We start from the raw sequence: 18,515 nt of genomic DNA, 5'->3' as shown, positions 1-18,515 counted from the left end.
CATAAGCTTTCGTGGGTAAGAACCTCACTTCTTCAGATGCAAGTGAGGTTCTTACCCACGAAAGCTTATGCTCCCAGTACTTCTGTTAGTCTCAAAGGTGCCACAGGACCCTCTGTTGCTTTTTACAGATTCAGACTAACACGGCTACCCCTCTGATACAAAAATAGATCTGTGACTAGGGTTTTTTTTTTTCAAAAGGGCTAACTTTAAAAAATTAAGGAAATTAGTTAGGGAAGTGGATTGGACTGAAGGACTTGTGGAACAGATGGATCAGACTGAACAAGTTCCAAACCTCTCGGAGGCTCTTACCTTCTAAACAGGGACGTCAGTTTTCTAGTAAAATCAGGAAAAAGAAAGGAGAAAACTCAAAAGAGGTTCCTCCTGGCGCTCACGTACGTGACCCCTAATACTCTCTCAGTCCTCAAAGAGAGACCTCGAGAAGGAGACTTGCTGAAGGAAAGCTACAGGGGACTCAGAGGTTTCCCTGGTCCTGCGCCCCTGTCCTGCCTGGCTGATGTCAGCATCTCTCTGTGAGGTCACCACCTTTGACCAATAGGCGGAGGTCCTGCAAAAGGCCTTTGTGATGTCACTGTCACACCCACCCATCCCCTGCAGTGCTAATGTCCTGCCACAGGCCAGACCCTTTGGAGGTTTGAGCTACTCTCTGTGGATCACCCCACTCAATGAGTGTTCATTCTAGGAAGCAAGCCGGCTAGACAGTAAAACAGCAGAGGCTGCTCCCAATGCTACACTCGGTTTCTCAGAAATGAGTAGAATTTATGGGCAGAAGAGACAGTTAGAGCACCTAATCTGATCCCCTACATATCACAGGCCTTTCTGCACCATATGGGGCAGGCAGAGCTCTGCCTGGGCGCAGGGGGAATGGGATGGGGGTAGATCAAGGAAAGAGGGGAGGGGAATGGGTGTGAGGGAAAGAGCTCCTGTCCCAGATGAAGGAATTTGGGGGCAGAGGAAAGGACCCTGCTCCACAGAGAGGGGAGAGGGTTTCTGTGAGTGCCAGGGGGCTCCATTTCCCCTTCCACTAGCTCCCCATTTACAGAGAGCCAGAGCAGTACCTGCAGCAGAGAGCGGGAGTTGCTGGTGTCCTGGGAGGCACAGGCCCTGCAGCTCCTCGGGCACCTGGCGCAAGTGCCGCATGATACGGAGCTGGCGCATCACATTGGCCGTGACGTCCTCCTGCTGCAAGGGAATGAGAACCTGTCTGAGACTCAGACGCCTCCGAGGAATCAGGGGGGATTAACGGCCCCTGGAACCAGCAGCATTTCCACCCAGCCTCTGCCCACCTCTGAGGGATGGATTTCCCCTCCTGACCCCCAGGATGGAGTCTTGTTGTCCTTCCTAGTGACCTCCAGTGGCAACCCCCTTCCTTGTACGGGGAGCTCCTGCCACTTCCCCCTCAGTGCCCCTGACAGCTGTTCCACCTCCAATCCACAGCTCAAGTTCTCAGACCCCTCTCCTCCAGCCCCATGCAGGTTGGGTAGGGAGGGGACTGTAGCGGGGGGGGGGGGCAGGAGGGATTCTGGCAGCAGTGAAGTGGGATGTGGGGAGGTTGAGACCTTTCCCCAAGTCACCCCAGCCAGTAATGCTGAAGCCGCAGGATGGCAGCCCTGGTGAATGGGACGGATCGGCAGCCCCTGCTGACTAGGGTTACCATACGTCCGTTTTTTCCCGGACATGTCCTGCTTTTCGGCAATCAAACCCCCGTCCGGGGGGAATTGCCGAAAAGCCAAACATGTCCGGGAAAATGCTGGCCGGGTACTTCCTCTCCCGCGGCTGCTCTGCTCCGCTCCTCCCCTCTCAGACTTTAAGAGCCGAGCTGCCCGAGCCAGCGCTACTTGCTTCGGGCAGCACCCCCCCTTCCTCCAGACCCCGAGCCGCCGGCCAGGCACTTCCCTTCCCGGGCTCCAGCTGAGCTGCTCCGCTCCTCCCCTCTCAGACTTTAAGAGCCGAGCTGCACGAGCCAGCGCTACCGGGTGGGCGCTTCCCCTCCCGTGCTCCAGCTGCGCTGGGGAAGTGCCGGCCAGGGGCGCAGGGTCTGGGGGCTGCACGGCAAACCGTGAAGCCGGTAGCGCTGTGGCAGCCCTCTCCCCATGGCTGGGAGTGGGAGGGAGGAGGGGGCGGAGTTAGGGCGGGGAAGGAGCGGAGTTGGGGCGGGGCTAGGGGTGGGAAAATGGGCGGGGCCAGGGCCCGTGGAGGGTCCTCTTTTTTTATTTATTAGACATGGTAACCCTACTGCTGACTGAATCCTCCTGTTCTCTCCAGAACGGGTCCAGCCTTGCCAGCAGCAGGGCAAGCGTCCCCTGCCCATGTGCCTCAGCCCTGCCTGGTCAGACGCCATCACCCGTCAGTCCTTGGCCTCCCAGGCTGCCAGTGATGGGAGCAACTCTGGGTGGTGGCTCGGGTGACACAGACACCAGACCACTAGGAATTGGGTGCGGCCCTGTGGGACAGGAGAGTCTCGCAGAGGGCACTTGGGGGACTCTCCTGCCCTTCCCAAGAGCGATAGCACCCTGTCCTAAGAACATAAGTCTGGGATGAGGCAAAGCTTGTCATTAATTAGCCTGGCTAAAGAGCTGGCTGGAGCTGCTCCGGGGACAAGCTGGCTCGCTCCTGCTCATGGAGGTGAATTCATCTCCCTTCCCAGGAGCACCTGCTCTCCCTTTCATTCCCCACCAGGCTTCTTGTGCCAGGCCAGCGAATGGCCACAGGATGGGAATGAGGCCTGGGCCGCGCCCCAATCTCCTGAGTCTAATGCAGCTGCTCACCTTGTTCCCCATCAGCTGCTGGGTTTCCCCCAGGAGGGAGTAGGTGACAGGGAGAGAGACACACACACACACATTTGTCCTTCTGGTTGCAGGGCTTGTGTCCTTCCAATCCCATTGGTGGCTGCACAGTGGGCAGAGTCCTCGCTGCGTGCCCGGCCCAACAGAATTGCAGGGCGTGGTGTGGAACACAGAAAGAGATAGAGAGACTCATCCTCCAGCCGGGGTCAATCTGAGAGAAATTGGCTGGGGTCCCAGTCTCACTCTTCTAGCGGGTGCCATTTCCCAGCTGGGTTCCTTACTCCTCTGGTGCAGCAGCAGCTGGTAGAGCCGGTAAACCCCCTCCCTGGCCTGCCGGCTGATGTCCTTGGCTGGGTCACTGACGGACAGAGCTAGCTGTGCCATGTGGTGACCCATCCTGGGGAATTCCGCTGAGTTCTAATGGACGGGAGAGGGAGAGGGGACTCCATCAGCATTTTCCTGTCAGCTCCCAGTCCCCCCCGGGCCAGGACTCTCCTTCCCCTCAGCCCCTCTGCAGGGCCCTCCATGAGGACTTGCTTCCCCAGCTGCTCCAGGATGACAGGGAGGCATGAACCTGGAGCACAGTCCCCTTAAAAGCCCAGAGTCACCACTTAACTAGGACAAGAAGAACTTGACTCAAACCAGGCTCACTCTCTGCTCTGACTCTGCCTCCCCAAGAGGAACACTCCTAACCCACAGCCCCTGCAGCAGCAGATCCTACAGCCCGTCGGAGCCAGATCACCTACGCCTGGAGTCAGGAAGCTGGGGTCAGAGGTCACTTACGTCAAACTCAGGGAGGGTGATGGTGAATCTGAGCAGGGCAGTGCTGCTCTTAACGGCCCTGGCTCTCTCTCGCGGCACCGTGGACACGATCTAGTAGTTAATGTGCTGTGGGGAAAGGAGGCATTGCACTGACTGCCCTGACCAAGGATGCCCACTTGGGGCCCGGCTAGGAGGACAGACTGGAAAATGGATCTAAGAGTGAAGGTAAAATTGTCCCCACCTCTCTCATCGGGCTCACCTCCAAGATGTACTGGAGCCTGTCGGTGTCTGGGGACTCTGCCAGCAGGTTCCCCAGCATGGCATCCAGGAGGTCTGGCAAGACCCTAGGCAGATCCTGAAAGCAAGGGAGAGCCATGGGTCAGAGTTAGGGAAAGTGGGGCTACACCTGCCACAGGATGGGAAGTGGGGTCTCTGGGAAACACTGGTGAGACCCCCAAACACATATCCTGGCCTCTCTCATTCACATCCCACTGCAGGCAATTAGCAAGGACTCATGGCAGGATGACAGCTGGCTCTTCAATCCATGACTTTAGCATGATCTACCTGCACTTGGGTGGTGTCCTTCTCCATGCCCAGGGTGAAGACGGCGTGCAGGGCAGCTCGGAGGAGGTGGGTCTCCAGCTCTGGCTCCACGGCAGGTGTCATAGTGCTGGCAAGAGAGAGGAGCCGGTATTAGACTGTGCAGTGCGGGGATGGGACTGGCACCAACACGCAGGTGAAACTGCAGGGAAATAGGCACAGGCTGGCGAGAATGGAAACTGAGGCACCGAGCCAGGGAATGACAAGGCCAAGGTTTCTCAGACAGACAGTGGCAGGGCAGGAATAGCCCCTGTTCCCTGGACCCTGCTGCCCCTCCTGTATCTGATCCTGGGAGTGAGCCTCTCCCCAAAGCCGTTGCAATGTTACTGGAGTGAAAAGAACAGCCCAGCCAGGAGAGAGTGACCCTTCCCCGCACCTCTGCCAGAGGAGCCACCCTTGGGCGGTGACCTGGGAGTGGGAGGGGCAGTGACTCCCAGCCCTGCGCCTGAGTTTCCTATTGACCTGTGGGACTTTGGGTAAGTTGCTCCCCGCTCTAGGCTCTGTCCCCAGCAGTCAAATGGGGATTTCATACTTTCCCACTATTGGAAAGTGCTGGGAGAATCCCCCAGCAAAAGCTGCTCTGACAGTGCTAAGCAGCATCTGACCATTAGAGGTCGGAGCGCACTGCCCAGGAGAAGGAGTGTTTGGTTCTGGGCTGTTGGAGTACGGGCTTGCAACCATCTGTGCACACATATTATACTAATTGCATCTAGACCACATCTCCCTAGTTTGTTTGTGAGAATGTCCTTATTAACACCAAGATGGATCACATCTACTGTTTACTTCACTAGGCCCGTAACCCTGCCAAAGAAGGAGCTAGGATTGGTTTGGAATGATTTGTTCTTGACAAGTCCATGCTCACTAGTCCTAAGAACCAAATTGTCCTGTAGGTGCTGACAAACTGATTGTTTAATAAGGGGTTCCAGTATCTTTCCAGGTATGTTAATGGATGGGAAGACGTTCTTTTTCAGGGATCTCTGACGAGAACTGGGGCATAGCACTTAGTTTGTTGAGGCCATAAAATGGAGACAGGCACCTCTTCTCTTCTCCCAGCACCCCAGATACCTAAAAGGGTGGGACTCACATCCCTCAATGGGCTTAAAAAAGACAATGGTTACAATGTGGCCCCAACCATTTCTGGTTTCTGCAGACTAGATGTTTTAGCAAAGTTTAGAATTCCTTGGTGCTCAACACCGTGAAACTCCCCTTTCTCCTTCACAAAGGGCTTTAACGCCCCTTATCTCACCCAGGCTCTCGACTGCCCAAAGTTGGAGAATTGTCCCTGTTCCCACTGCAGAGCACCCCCCACGACACACACACAGAGTCCTCCTGGTGGTGGGAGGGGAACAGAGGAAAGGACAGAAGACTTAAGAGATGAAGAGAAAGGAGGAAGGGATGGAGGAAAAGGTAAAACAAAAAGAACAAACCCTAATGTCCCCAGTGATTCTAAGGGACAAAATCCCAGGTGAGGAATAAAATTCGACCACCTTAAGCTAGTGTTTTCCATGCCTAGAATTCAGCTGGCGCCAGATGCATCAGACTGAACAGGTTCCAAACCTCTCGGAGGCTCTTACCTTCTAAACAGGGACGTCTGTTTTCTAGTAAAATCAGGAAAAAGAAAAGAGAAAACTCAAAAGAGGTTCCTCCTGGCGCTCATGTACATGAACCTAAATACTCTCTCAGTCCTCAAAGAGAGACCTCGAGAAGGAGACTTGCTGAAGCAAAGCTACAGGGGACTCTGAGGTTTCCCTGGCCCTGCACCCCTGTCCTGCCTGGCTGATGTCAGCATCTCTCTGTGAGATCACCACCTCCCCAGCACCTTTGACCAATAGGCTGAGGTCCTGCAAAAGGCCTTTGTGATGTCACTGCCATACCCACTCCTCCCCTGCAGTGTTAATGTCCTGCCACAGGGCAGACACTTTGGAGGTTTGAGCTACACAAAGAGGAGATACTTAGATCTCAAAAATTAGATAAGATGTTTCAGTCTGAGCTAAGTAGGTGCTGCTTTTAACAATTGCAACATAATAAAATACAAATAAAATAGACTATTTCAGCCATTCTATTATGTCCTAATCTGATCTGAGTAAACAGGATAGGACACCTCATCTTATGCACTGCTCCTAGTGACACTCTCCAATAGATCCCCATTCTCCACCTGCCGGGAGGTAAATAGGGCGGATTGTTATCCCTACTTGAAAGAGGGAGAAGCTGAGGCTGAGAAAGGAGAATTGACTTGTCTTAGGTCACACAGCCAGTCCGTGGCAGAGTTGGGAATAGGACCCAAGAGCCCTGATTTTCAAACTAACCATCGGATCTTGAATTTCAGACATTGAATGACCTGAATAAAGTGCTCTCAAGTGAGTTCCAGACCAGCAAGAGTTCATAGTAATTATTCAGCAAGTATTTTAGGAGAACTGGAATGTTAGAGAAAATAATGAACTGCAGAGACGCAGCAAAATTTGTCGAACATATGACTGGTTATGACTATTTACTTGGTCTTAAAAGAAAACAACAGGGACCTGAGTCTCCTCCCTGTCAATAACCCCCTGCTCAGCCAATCAGGGTAGAGACCGAGGGGCGGGAGGATGAGGGTTCTCACCAGAGAGCCCAAAGGATGGCCCAGGTCACCGCTGGGGATCACTGTCTGAGCACTATTTCAGCCCCACATTTTTCGGTGGACCTCCCACAATGGGAGTTGTAGAGCAACCCCCATGACACACACACACCCCTCCTGGTGGTGGGAGGGGAACAGGGAAAGGACAAAAGAAGTAAGAGATGAAAAGAAAGGAGGGAGGGATAGAGGAAAAGGTAAAAGAAAAAGGACAAACCTTAATGTCCCCAGAGATTCTAAGGGACAAAATCCCAGGTGGGGAATAAAATTTGGCCACCTTAAGCTAGTGTTTTCCATGCCTAAAATTCAGCTGGAGCCAGATGCAGCAGACTGAACAGGTTCCAAACCTCTCGGAGGCTCTTACCTTCTAAACAGGGACGTCAGATTTCTAATGAAATCAGGAAAAAGAAAGGAGAAAACTCAAAAGAGGTTCCTCCTGGTGCTCACATACACGAACCCAAATACTCTCTCAGACCTCAAAGAGAGATCTCGAGAGGAGACTTGCTGAAGCAAAGCCACAGGGGTCTCTGAGGTTTCCTTGGCCCTGCGCCCCTGTCCTGCCTGGCTGATGTCAGCATCCCTCTGTGAGGTCACCACCTCCCCTGCACCTTTGGCCAATAGGCCGAGGTCCTGCAAAAGGCCTTTGTGATGTCACTGCCACACCCACCCCTCCCCTGCAGTGTTAATGTCCTGCCACAGGGCAGACACTTTGGAGGTTTGAGCTACTCTCTGGGGATCACCCCGCTCAATGAGTGTTCATTCTAGGAAGCAAGCCGGCTAGACAGTAAAACATCACAAGCTGCTCCCAATGCTACACTCGGTTTCTCAGAAATGAGTAGACTTTATGGCCAGAAGAGACAGTTAGAGCATCTAATCTGACCCCCTGCATATCACAGGCCTCCTGTCTATCACAATAGCTACTTTTGGGGCAAACACATTCCGGAAAGGCATCTAGTCTTTATTAATGACATCAAGAGATGGAGAATCCACCACTTTCCTTGGTAGCTTCTTCCTGTGTTCAATCATCCTCGTTGTTGAATATTTGTGCCTTATTTGTCATAGGAATTTGTCTCTTTTCACCTTCCAGCCATTGGGTCTTGTTCTGCCTTTCTCTGCTAGACTAGAGAGCCCTTTAATCCCCAGTATTTTCTCTCCATTAAGGCACATCAACACTTCAATGAAGTCCCCTTCAATCTTCTTTTGATAAGCTAAACAGGTTGAGCTCTTTCAATAGCTCACTAGAAGGCATTTTTCTCCAGCCCTCAGAACATTTGGTGGCTCTTTGCTGCCCCAGCTCCAATTTCTAGGACCATCTTTTTCAAAGGAGGACACCAACACTGGAGGCAGTATTCCAATAGCAGTCTCACTGCTGCTGTGTCACCTCCCTATCCTACTCACGGCTCTGCTCCTTCGTCTAATGATGGCTTTAGCCCTGTTCACCACAGCATCACACTGGGAGCTCATGTTGAGTGGCTTCTCCACTCTGGCCCCTAAATCCTTTTCAGAGTCACTGCTTTCCTGGATACACGTCCCCATTCTGGAGGTGTGGCCGGCGTGCCTTGTTGCCACGCATAGGACCTTGCATTGGGCTCTGCTCAAACTTGTTTTCTTTGAATGGGTCCAGCTGGCCGAATGAGCCAGATCGCTCTGTATCACTGCCCTCTCCCCATCAGGAATTACCACTCTGCCTGTATTTTGTCACCCCCCAATCTTATCCGCAGTGATTGTATGTTTTCTCCCAATTCATTGATAACAATTATTTTAAAAAATTAGTCCTTGAGAGCTTCTTCAGACCCTTAGTACCCAGGACCTGCTCCCCACATCACAGTGAGAAATGCTGTCCAGCCCTGCTGGTACATAGGGGATAAGCACAGAACAAACGTACCTTTAGGAGCTGTGTTGTCCATAGGCTCTGAACAACATGTGGGGGTCAGCAGATTACAAACGCACGACAGACCTGTAGTGTAGACAGGTCCCAACTGTGTCTCGGTTTCCCACCCTGTAAAATGGGGAGAACAAACAAAACCTTGATTAGCTCCATTTGATAGCTGGGGAAACCGAGGCACCCAGCGGTGCAGAGACTCGCTCATGGTCCCAAAGCCAGGAATAGAAAACAGTAGATCTGATAGCCAGGCCTGGGACCTAACCCTGGTTTTCCTGGCCTTGCTGCTCTAAGTTTAGTCACAGCCTCCATGTCTTTTCCCCCGTGTCCCTTAACCCCACGTCACTGCAGAAGAGAGATTTTCTGGTAGCCAGCTGGCTCTCCTGCATGTGGATGTCGTTCCAAAAGACATGCTCTGGCTCAGTCCCATGCTATGGTTGGCTGAAGGAACCACTTGGTCACATTCTAGGCCCTGAGTTATAGAGGAGGGGCGACTAGATGCACATAATGGTCCTTTCTGACCTGAACCTCTATCAATCGCTACATTTTCTGCTGCTAGGAAGAGAACTCTGGACCTATTTTCTCTCATTCACTTTCAGTCGGAATAATTTCAATCCAGGCCAAAGGATTTCCTCTTCCATTGTGTCTTCAGCACCTTTGCGAGCAACCAGTTACTGTTACCCACAGGTTTCCAGTTTCAACCTGTCCCAGGGTGAGATGGCCAGGAAAGGGGTTGGAGCTCAACTGCACCTGGCCCAGGTGATGCAGCTCCCTAGGGTGAAGGGAATAAGTGTGGGGGTCACGTGACAAGACGCAGCCTGTGATTAGGACCCAGGCCTGCTGAGAGATAGAAGGGCAGCCTGTGCTCAGCCAGGAGAGAGACCCCAAGGGAAGCAGGCATGGGAGGGGCTTGGAGAGTCCTTTAAAGGTCAGGGACAAGCTGGGAAGGGGCCAGGTTGAGCACTAAGGACCAGGCCCTAGGAGGGAAAGACAGGGCAGTTTAGGAGATGGGGCAGATAGTCCAGTTGGTTTCGGCTCCCAGGACCAGACACCCAGAGGTGAAGGTGATTGTCGGGGCTTCTGTCCTTCTTCCCCAGTGTAGATTTGATAGTGGAGAAGACTGATGCTGTAAGGGGGAAGTGAGTTACCCCAAGGTCACCCAGTGAGTTTATATCACGAATGCATACTCGGAAGGATCCAATAGAAACATGGATTTTCCAGTCTCTTCTTTCTAGGAGTCCCCAGGGCTAAGGTAAAACCCCTGCTGCCCCTCCCCATTCTGCTCACCTCCAAGATGTGCTGGAGTTTGTCTGTGCTGGGGGGTGCTGTCAGCAGGATCGAGAGCTCGTCATCCATGTTCTCGGCGCAGGCCTTGCTCAGAGCCTGCCAGCGGAGGGAGACCAGGGGTCAGGAGCCTGCATTAGCACCCGTGTGCCATTGATCAGGAGCTGGCTGAGGTAAGTGCCGCCTGGCTGGAGCTCGCACCCAGAAACCCTGCCCCAGGTTGGAACCCCCTCCCACACCCAAATTCCCTCCCAGACCTCACACCCGGCACCCCAACCCCCTGCCCCAGGTCGGAATCCCCTCCTGTACCCTAATCCCTCCCAGACCCCACACCCCCACCCGTAGGGTTACCATACGTCCGGATTTTCCCGGACATGTCCGGCTTTTGGGGGCTCAAATCCCCGTCCGGGGGGAAATCCCCAAAAGCCGGGCATGTCCGGGAAAATCGGGAGGTCAGCCGGCCCGCGGGGAGCCGGTCAGCCGGGCCGGCGGGGAGCCGGGCCGGCGGGGAGCCGGGTCGGCCGGGCCCGCGGGGAGCCGGGCCGGCGGGGAGCCGGGTCGGCCGGGCCCGCGGGGAGCCGGGTCGGCCGGGCCCGCGGGGAGCCGGGCCGGCGGGGAGCCGGGTCCGCCGGGCCCGCGGGGAGCCGGGTCCGCCGGGCCCGCGGGGAGCCGGGTCAGCCGGGCCCGCGGGGAGCCGGTCAGCTGGGCCGGCGGGGAGCCGGGCCCGCGGGGGGCCGGGAGCCGGGGGGGTGCGCCGGGCCGCCGGGGGCCGGCAGTGCTGGGCGGGCCGGGGGTGGTCGGCCGGGGCCGGCACCCCAGGGCCCGAGCTGACCCAGGCTGGAAACGCCGGGGGGCCAGCCTGGGCCGCGCCTCCTCCCCCCACACCCCCCCTTACCTACTTCAGGCTTCCCGCGAATCAAATATTCGCGGGAAGCAGGGGAGGAGGCGGAGACTTTGGGGAGGGGGCGGGGTTGGGCGGGGCTGGGGGCGGGGCTGGGGGCGGGGCCGTGGAGTGTCCTCCATTTGGAGGCACAAAATATGGTAACCCTAACCTAGAGATTCACATTCAAACTTCAAAATACCACAACCTTTTGTAGGGTGACCAGATGTCCCAATTTTATAAGGACAGTCCCGATTTTGGGGTCTTTTTCTTATATAGGCTCCTATTAACCTCCACCCCCGTCCTGATTTTTCACATTTGCTGTTTGGTCACTCTAACCTTTTGGGATGTCTGGATCAGGCCCAGTGCTACAGAAAACAATTGATGAGAGAAAAGCTGTAATCAGTCATGTTCTTAGGAATGACCTGTTGGCTGGCAACAGGTATAGGGCACCATAAGAATGGAAGTCAATGTTAGGGAGAAAAGGCACATAATCCAGTGTTAGATAAGGAGAAGGAAAGCAAGTTTCCTCAACTCTTGTCTTAGCTCTGCCATTGACGTGCAACTTGATCTAGGTTAAGTCAAAATCTTTCTGTGTCACAATTTATCCAGCTTTAAAATGGGTACAGTACAATGTTTACATTAAAGTGGGGGTTGTAAGTTGGGGCTAGTCACAAGTTTTCCATCAAAACTATTTTTCCAACAAAAAACCTGAGTTTTCCCCTAAATAAAATTTTTCACAAAGTTTCTTATTTCCTCAAAATTTGATTTTTTCACTAAAAAATTGTCTGAAAACTGAAATATATCAATTTGGATAAACTACCACAGTACCTTCTGGAAGTTGTAGTTCAGAAATCTCATGCCCCAATTCAGCACATAACAGATGTAGCCTCTTAAGCTATATCCAGGGACTCCCAGAATTCTCCACGTTTCCTGTGGTGCATCATGGGAAACAATCTGACCAGAGAGCCTGGTTTATAGCACAGGGACATGAGAATTTTAATTAAACTTCCATGAGGCACCATGGCAGCATTTTTAAATCAAAATATTTTGTTTTGGCCAATGTATTCAAATTTTTGCTGGAAAAAAAAATCAAGATTTTCTGTGGAAAATGTAGACAAATTTCTCATTTTCATCCAATTTTTCTACTAATAAAAACCATTTTTGGAGAGCTATAGTTGTAAGATTTACTCACGGATGTTTGTAAAATATTTAGCTATCTTTGGGTGGAAGGTACTATAGATGTGCTAATTATCTCTCTGGATTAAGTGGGGGAACAAAGTACTGGGAAATGAGGAAGTCATGCGTTCTAATTCCACCATTAGCTACAGTGGACTTAGCTAATTCACTTCATCTTTCTTACTGTGACTGATGCTTCATCTCCCTCACAGGGGTTTCAACCTAAATCCATTGCAGATGGCAAAGCACTAAGATTCTTAGGGATAGGAAGGATGGTCTACTGGATCTTGGGTCACCTGACAGGGCCTCAGGAGAGCTGGAGTCAACTTCCAGCTCAGCCCAGACTTCCTGTGTGACATTAAGTGACTTAATCAACCCTGTTCCTCATCTCTTAAATGGGTATAATACTTCTACCCTTACACTGGGATTCTGTGAGGATAACAATCTATTAATACTTTTAAGCTATTCAGATACTACAGTAATGAACCCTATAAAAGTACCTTGGCAATACATACCATAAAATGAGATCTTCACTTGGAAATGTCACTAAGAGATAGGAGTTCTACAGCTGGCCCAGATGTAATTAAATTGTTGATCCAGACATCCCAGTCATTACTATTAACATGTCAGCTAACAACCACCACACAGACATTTCATCCTGTAGAAATAGTGAGAGCCTGTGGTCCATCATATAACACTAGTGATAACTGTTGGAAAATGTTAACATTTTAAACATCAATCACTGTAAATTTCATTAGACTGGTCCAAACCTTCATATCCAAGTCATATCCATAACCTAAGTCAGAACATACTATATCAGTGGTTCTCAACCCACGGGCTGTGGACCACTTGTGGCCCAATCAGCACAGAGCTGCAGCCCATGTGACAACCTCAGGGCCATACAGGTAGTGTATACATGTGTGGATGCAGCCCATATAACACAGAGAGAGCTGCATATGCGGCCCACAGTGGTAAATAGGTTGAGAACCACTGTACTATGTACAATTTGCCTCATGCCACAATATTGATAAACAGCACAGATAGGAAAATCACTTCTATTAGAATATTTTACCTTTGCTGTGTATGGAGCTCTAAAGTCCACCAAGATTCTGGTATAGAGGAAATATTTTCCATGTTTGCCTTGCATTTGATTAATTGTACATAAACATATATGCAATATCTACAAAATAATATCAGGTCTGAAAATAATATGACCATATTACACTAATTCAGAATATTCTAAATGTATACAATAGTTACCTGTGATGCCATCTGAAATCAGATTACTCTTGCATGTCCAACATCTACATTTAACCTCTACATCTCACACACACCCACCCCTTGTCTACATCTCTGCCCTGGTCTTCTTCCCACCAATGATACCAGCCTCACTACACCTTTATCTCCTCTCACATACGTTTCTGTGCCTCCCTCCATGCTGTCCCTTATGCATGGAATACCGTTTCCAAACCTACACTCCAAGTCACTTCCCTGGCTTCATCCCTCTTAAAAAAAAACTCACTTGTGCCATCTTGGCTGTACTGAGAAGGGTTTAGAATAAGATTTTAATGGAATCAAAATGGGTATATGACTTCCTGAGCAACCATGTGATCTTATTTCTGCCACTTTCATCCCTCCCCTTTGTCTGTCTATGACCCTCATTTTCATATTGAATGTACATGGTATGTGTATTCAGGGCAGGAACTGTGGACTAGATTTTTGGCTGTGCTGCTGCCACTGTGCAAAGAATCCCTGGCACAAAATGCCTCTAAAAAGATGGTGGCTTTATGCCCAAAGATTTCCCTGCAACTAATCCCACAGATGTTAATGGGAGCTGCTGGGTGCTCAGCACCTTTGGGGGGGGGGCGGAGGGAAGAAAAATCAGGCTTCCAATTAAATGCCTAAATATAGATTTAGGAGTCTAATTTAAGCCCCTATTTATTTTAAATCTGTCCCTTCATTGTGTACCTCCATCTTTCAGCCTAAATAGATCCCAAGTGTTAACCCACTATTAATAGCTACATATAGAAGCCGGCATCAGCAATTCCCAACAGCAGGCTGGTTTTTCTATGAAACATCTGAATGTTTCAAAAATGTCATCAAGTAACTAGAATTATTCATTCAAAGTGTAATAAACATCCCTCTGCATCACAGATCATTAGTTCTGGAGATCTTGTTTTTTATGCCTTTGGGTATCCAGTTTTCTGCAGATGCCACCTAGGATTCCAGCAAATCTGCTTTTCAGTCAGAATTACAGTGAGCAATGATGCAAGTAGCAATAACAGGTTTGCTTACAGTTCTGTAACTCTTATTTAGATAAGTAGTCCTAGAGACTGCAATGGGACTCCTGGATAAAAAGTTTACACTTATGGGCTACAATATTGGGCCTTGGTTAGCTAAATCCTAATGTTAAAGAATGAACACACACACACACTTAAGAAGACTGCATACCAAGTCCTATCTAGCCCATCATCTTTTTCCACTTCCCCACAACACACACAGTGAGCCAAATTCTCTCTTGGTATAAACTAATAGTAATTTACACCAGTAGAGGATTTGCCTGCTATCATTTCTTAGATCTGGTCCTGCTGAGATCCATTTCCCAAAAGGAGAAAAGTAAAGGCTTCAACTGCTTTTGCCCCCTATCCTCTCTTATATCTCTCACCCCATCTCCTGATTTTATTTTATTACATTTATTTCCTCTAAGTTTTAATAATGGCTGCTATCCTCCCATTGCCTACCTAACTGGATTTTTCCCTCCCACTCACGAGAGTGCTAGGTTCTTCAAAATTGTCTCAGAGCTTCGCAATCACCAGACACATCCAAGTTCATCCACTCCATTTTAATTAACGTGTGTTATACAGAATGCATAATTCTATAACATCATAAGTATTGTACCATGGATTGCTCAGTCTGTACTGAGACTTCTGTCATTTATGAGGTCACATTTTAAGATATCTTCAGGGAACCAGGAAGTACTAACAGTATGTGGCGGGGGGGAAGGGGAAAGAAATGTTACTATTTGTATTATAAATAGCTCTTAGGGGCCCCAACAGTGAGCAGGCCCATTGTGCTAGGTGCTGTACGTAACATTAAGCAGCAATTCCTGCCCTGAAGTCTAAATGGACAAGTGAAAGAAAACATTGGAGAAGGGAAGTAGTATTATCCCCATTTTACACAGATGGGGAAACTGAAGCACATGGTGATTAAGGCCAACAGTTTTGAAGACAGGTGTCTAAAGTTAGATCCATCAATCCATACTTGGGCACCACTGAAATCAACAGAAATAGTGGATGCTCAGCACTTGTGAAAAATCAATCCATTTTTATTTGCCTAAATATCGATGCCTAGTACTATATGAAAATTTTGGCTCAAGTGACTTTCCCAAGGTGACAGAAGATATCAGAGGCTGAGCTGGGAATACTAGTCAGGTCTCCTGACTCTGTGACTTTACCATCAAGTAATTTTTGCTCCAGAGACATGTGTATTTGAGTTGCTTGGCCCAAACTCTTTGACCTTCCAGAGACAGCTCTTCAAACTCCACTGCCTTGCACTTCAGCATGAGTTTAATGGAAAATATTTTTGGATTTAGATTTTTAAAATGTTGGCAGCAAACAGATTAAACTGTTTTAGTTACTCTGGAGCCTTCTGGAGTATACTGGAAACAACTTAATTCATCTGCCACCTTTATATCCCACTTAAGGGCCTCGTACACCAGCCAAGAGTGCTTAAAAAGGTCCCACATCAAGATGTGGCTTTAGATAAATGAGTCATAAAAATAATAGGTACTAAAATTAGCCCCATTGGCCTTGTGTACATAGAAAGCAAAATCTCAGCTTTAGCTCTGCTCAAACTATTTCTGTACAAACTATGTCCTTCCTTGTATATCACAGATGGACTCAGACCAAAATATCACCGATCAGATTTGATGTTTATAGTCTACATCAATTCTAATTACACATTTGCATATACCTTTTCCCCTGCATATGTCATGTTATCAAGTGTCATACATTATGTCAAATATTAAGACAAATTTTCTACGTTTTAAGTTTAATATTAAACACGACATATTAAACAAGCAGCACACGTACAACATAAAATACACTAGTAAAGAACAAAACATTTGGTAGAGATTAAAAATAAAGATGCAGCCATGAAACCAAACCACCCCACTAGTGCTGTTATTGTTGCCATTTTCTTTTAATCATTAAGCATGGAGAATGTGCTGTGCTGTATGAAACACATGTAAAGCCTGCACTGGAGTCTCCACTCCTCAAAATCAACAGCAGTGCTGTGAAGGTTGCCATAGACCCCAGGAGTCCTGACTAAAGAAGAAATGGGCAGACAGGAGGAGTTGGCATGTCCATTCCTGCAGAGTCTGGTTGGCTGCCCTATCTGCCTTTTGCTAGCTCTCCGCCCATTGCACAGTGGGAATGCCATTTGAGAAGACGCTGCCAAGGCTGCATGACAGGGCACATGCTGCTGCAGGGACACTGCAGGCCCAGAGTCTGAACTCAGCTGGGAGACAGACCAGGTGCGAGGCCAGTAGGAGGTTGCACTGCGCTCAAGAATTGTCCAGAGCCCAAAGGGAAGGGTACTTCCTGATGTGACTCAGGGGCCAATGCCAGAGACACATTTGGACTATTCATTTGTTTGCTGATAAAGATGGAGTAATTCGTAGGTGAATTGCTGTTCCCTAAAGATTCCAGGAGGGTGCTCCACCCCAAGAAAAGTGGTGGGAGTTTGGAACAACCTCTCTGTATGAGGGGAGTGCCCAGTGTATCTTATATGAAAGACATAGAAAACAAGAGGACTCGGTGAAGCATAGTAAGACATTAAACCCCAACAGGGTGTTAGTTTAGGAAAAAATATTTCCCAGTTTCACTCTTGTAAAATGTTGGGGATAAGAAGGTATTTGAGTATCAGAGGGGTAGCCGTGTTAGTCTGAATCTGTAAAAAGCAACAGAGGGTCCTGTGGCACCTTTAAGACTAACAGAAGTATTGGGAGCATAAGCTTTCGTGGGTAAGAACCTCACTTCTTCAGATGCAAGAACCCACGAAACCTTGCATCTGAAGAAGTGAGGTTCTTACCCACGAAAGCTTATGCTCCCAATACTTCTGTTAGTCTTAAAGGTGCCACAGGACCTTCTGAAGGTATTTGACTAACTCATAGGCCTGAAGGGACCGTCCTGATTATCTAGTCTGACCTCCTACACATTGCAGGCCACAGAACCTCACCTACCAACTTCTGTAGCAGGGGGCCCATAACCTCTGGCTAAGTTACTGAGTGCTCAAATCTTGATTTAAAAAGATTACAGAGTTACAGAGAATCCACCATTTATGCAAATTTAAACCTTTCAACTGACGTGTGCCCCACACTGCAGAAGAAGGTGAAAAAAACCCCAGGGTCTCTGCCAGTCTGACCTGGGGGGAAATTTCTTCCCCACCCCAAATATGGTGATCAGTTAGAACCTGAGCATGGTGGCAAGACCCACTGCCAGAGTTAGTGTTCATAGGCCTTGCAGAACATTTCTTTGAGAGAGATCTGGGTGAGGAGAGGATAGAGGCCCAGTACATAGGGACTGAGGGAGCATTCCATGCATAGGGACGAGAAGAAGGGGTAGAGAAATAACTGAATGGGGAGATGAAGGGGAGACTGGCAGTAGAATGAGAGGGTACATGATTTAAAAAAAAAAAGCCAAAGCCAAGGGGAAGTTGTGCAGGGCCTGAGTTGAAGAAAAGAAGTTTAAATTTGATACCATGTGCAAGAGGCAATGAATAGAGGGACTTGAAGATAATAGCAATGTGGTTTGATTGCTGGGCAAGGAAGATAATTTTAGCAACTGTTTTTTCAAACAAATGGAAAAAAGCAATAAGGGGATTAGGGAGGCCAGAGAGGAGGCAGTTACAGTAATCAAGATAAAAGTGAATAGAGCGTAAACTAGTGTTCTGGTCATTGGAACAGAAAGGCTGAGACAGATGTTTTATATGTTGAAGTAGCAAAGCTTGGTAATAGTCTGGATGTGCCGGTAGTCCAAGAGCTAACAACAAACCCAGAATTACAAACCTGAGTGAAACAGAAGATGGTGATGCTATCCACAGCACTGGAGAAAAGCAGTAGTGGAAAGGACTTGGGAGCAGTGCCAGTGCTAGCCCATTGGGGTCCCCCAAACTAATTCATAGCGGGGGGCCCTTGAGCTGCTTGGGACCCCAGGTAATTGCTTAGTCTGCTTATGTCTAGCACCAGCTCCACTTGGGAGAGAAAATAAGGAGCTGAGTTTTGGCTTTATACCGTTTGTGATAGTTACTGTCAGGAAGAGAGAAAGAGTCAGATACATGTGGCTGGATAGCAGGAGAAAGGAAAGGTGAAGAGAGGTAGACACAGGGCCGGCTCCAGGGTTTTTGCCGCCCCAAGCAGCCAAAATAAAAGCCGCGATTGCGATCTGCGGCGGCAATTCGGTGGGAGGTCCTTCGCTCGGAGCAGGAGTGAGGGACCATCCGCCGAATTGCCGC

At 49.4% G+C, this 18,515-nt stretch overlaps 1 long non-coding RNA gene across 2 annotated transcripts; it reads right to left on the bottom strand.

The window, feature by feature from the left end:
• Positions 1–1,604: 1,604 nt before the first annotated feature.
• Positions 1,605–12,978, bottom strand: LOC135975750 (uncharacterized). Of its 2 annotated transcripts, none has more exons than XR_010592767.1 (3): positions 9,947–12,713; positions 8,663–8,776; positions 1,605–4,236 (listed from the first exon to the last, which is right to left on the bottom strand). It is a non-coding gene; the product is annotated as an uncharacterized LOC135975750 (long non-coding RNA). The 2 variants fall into 2 exon arrangements; XR_010592768.1 differs by having other exon boundaries at positions 1,610–3,221; positions 3,588–4,236; positions 8,663–12,978.
• Positions 12,979–18,515: the final 5,537 nt, after the last annotated feature.

Source organism: Chrysemys picta, chromosome 1 (genome assembly GCF_011386835.1).
Source record: "Chrysemys picta bellii isolate R12L10 chromosome 1, ASM1138683v2, whole genome shotgun sequence".
Classification (NCBI taxonomy): Eukaryota; Metazoa; Chordata; order Testudines; family Emydidae; genus Chrysemys; species Chrysemys picta.
The sequence above is the reverse complement of the archived record's forward strand: the minus strand, read 5'-3'. Positions and strand labels throughout refer to the sequence as shown.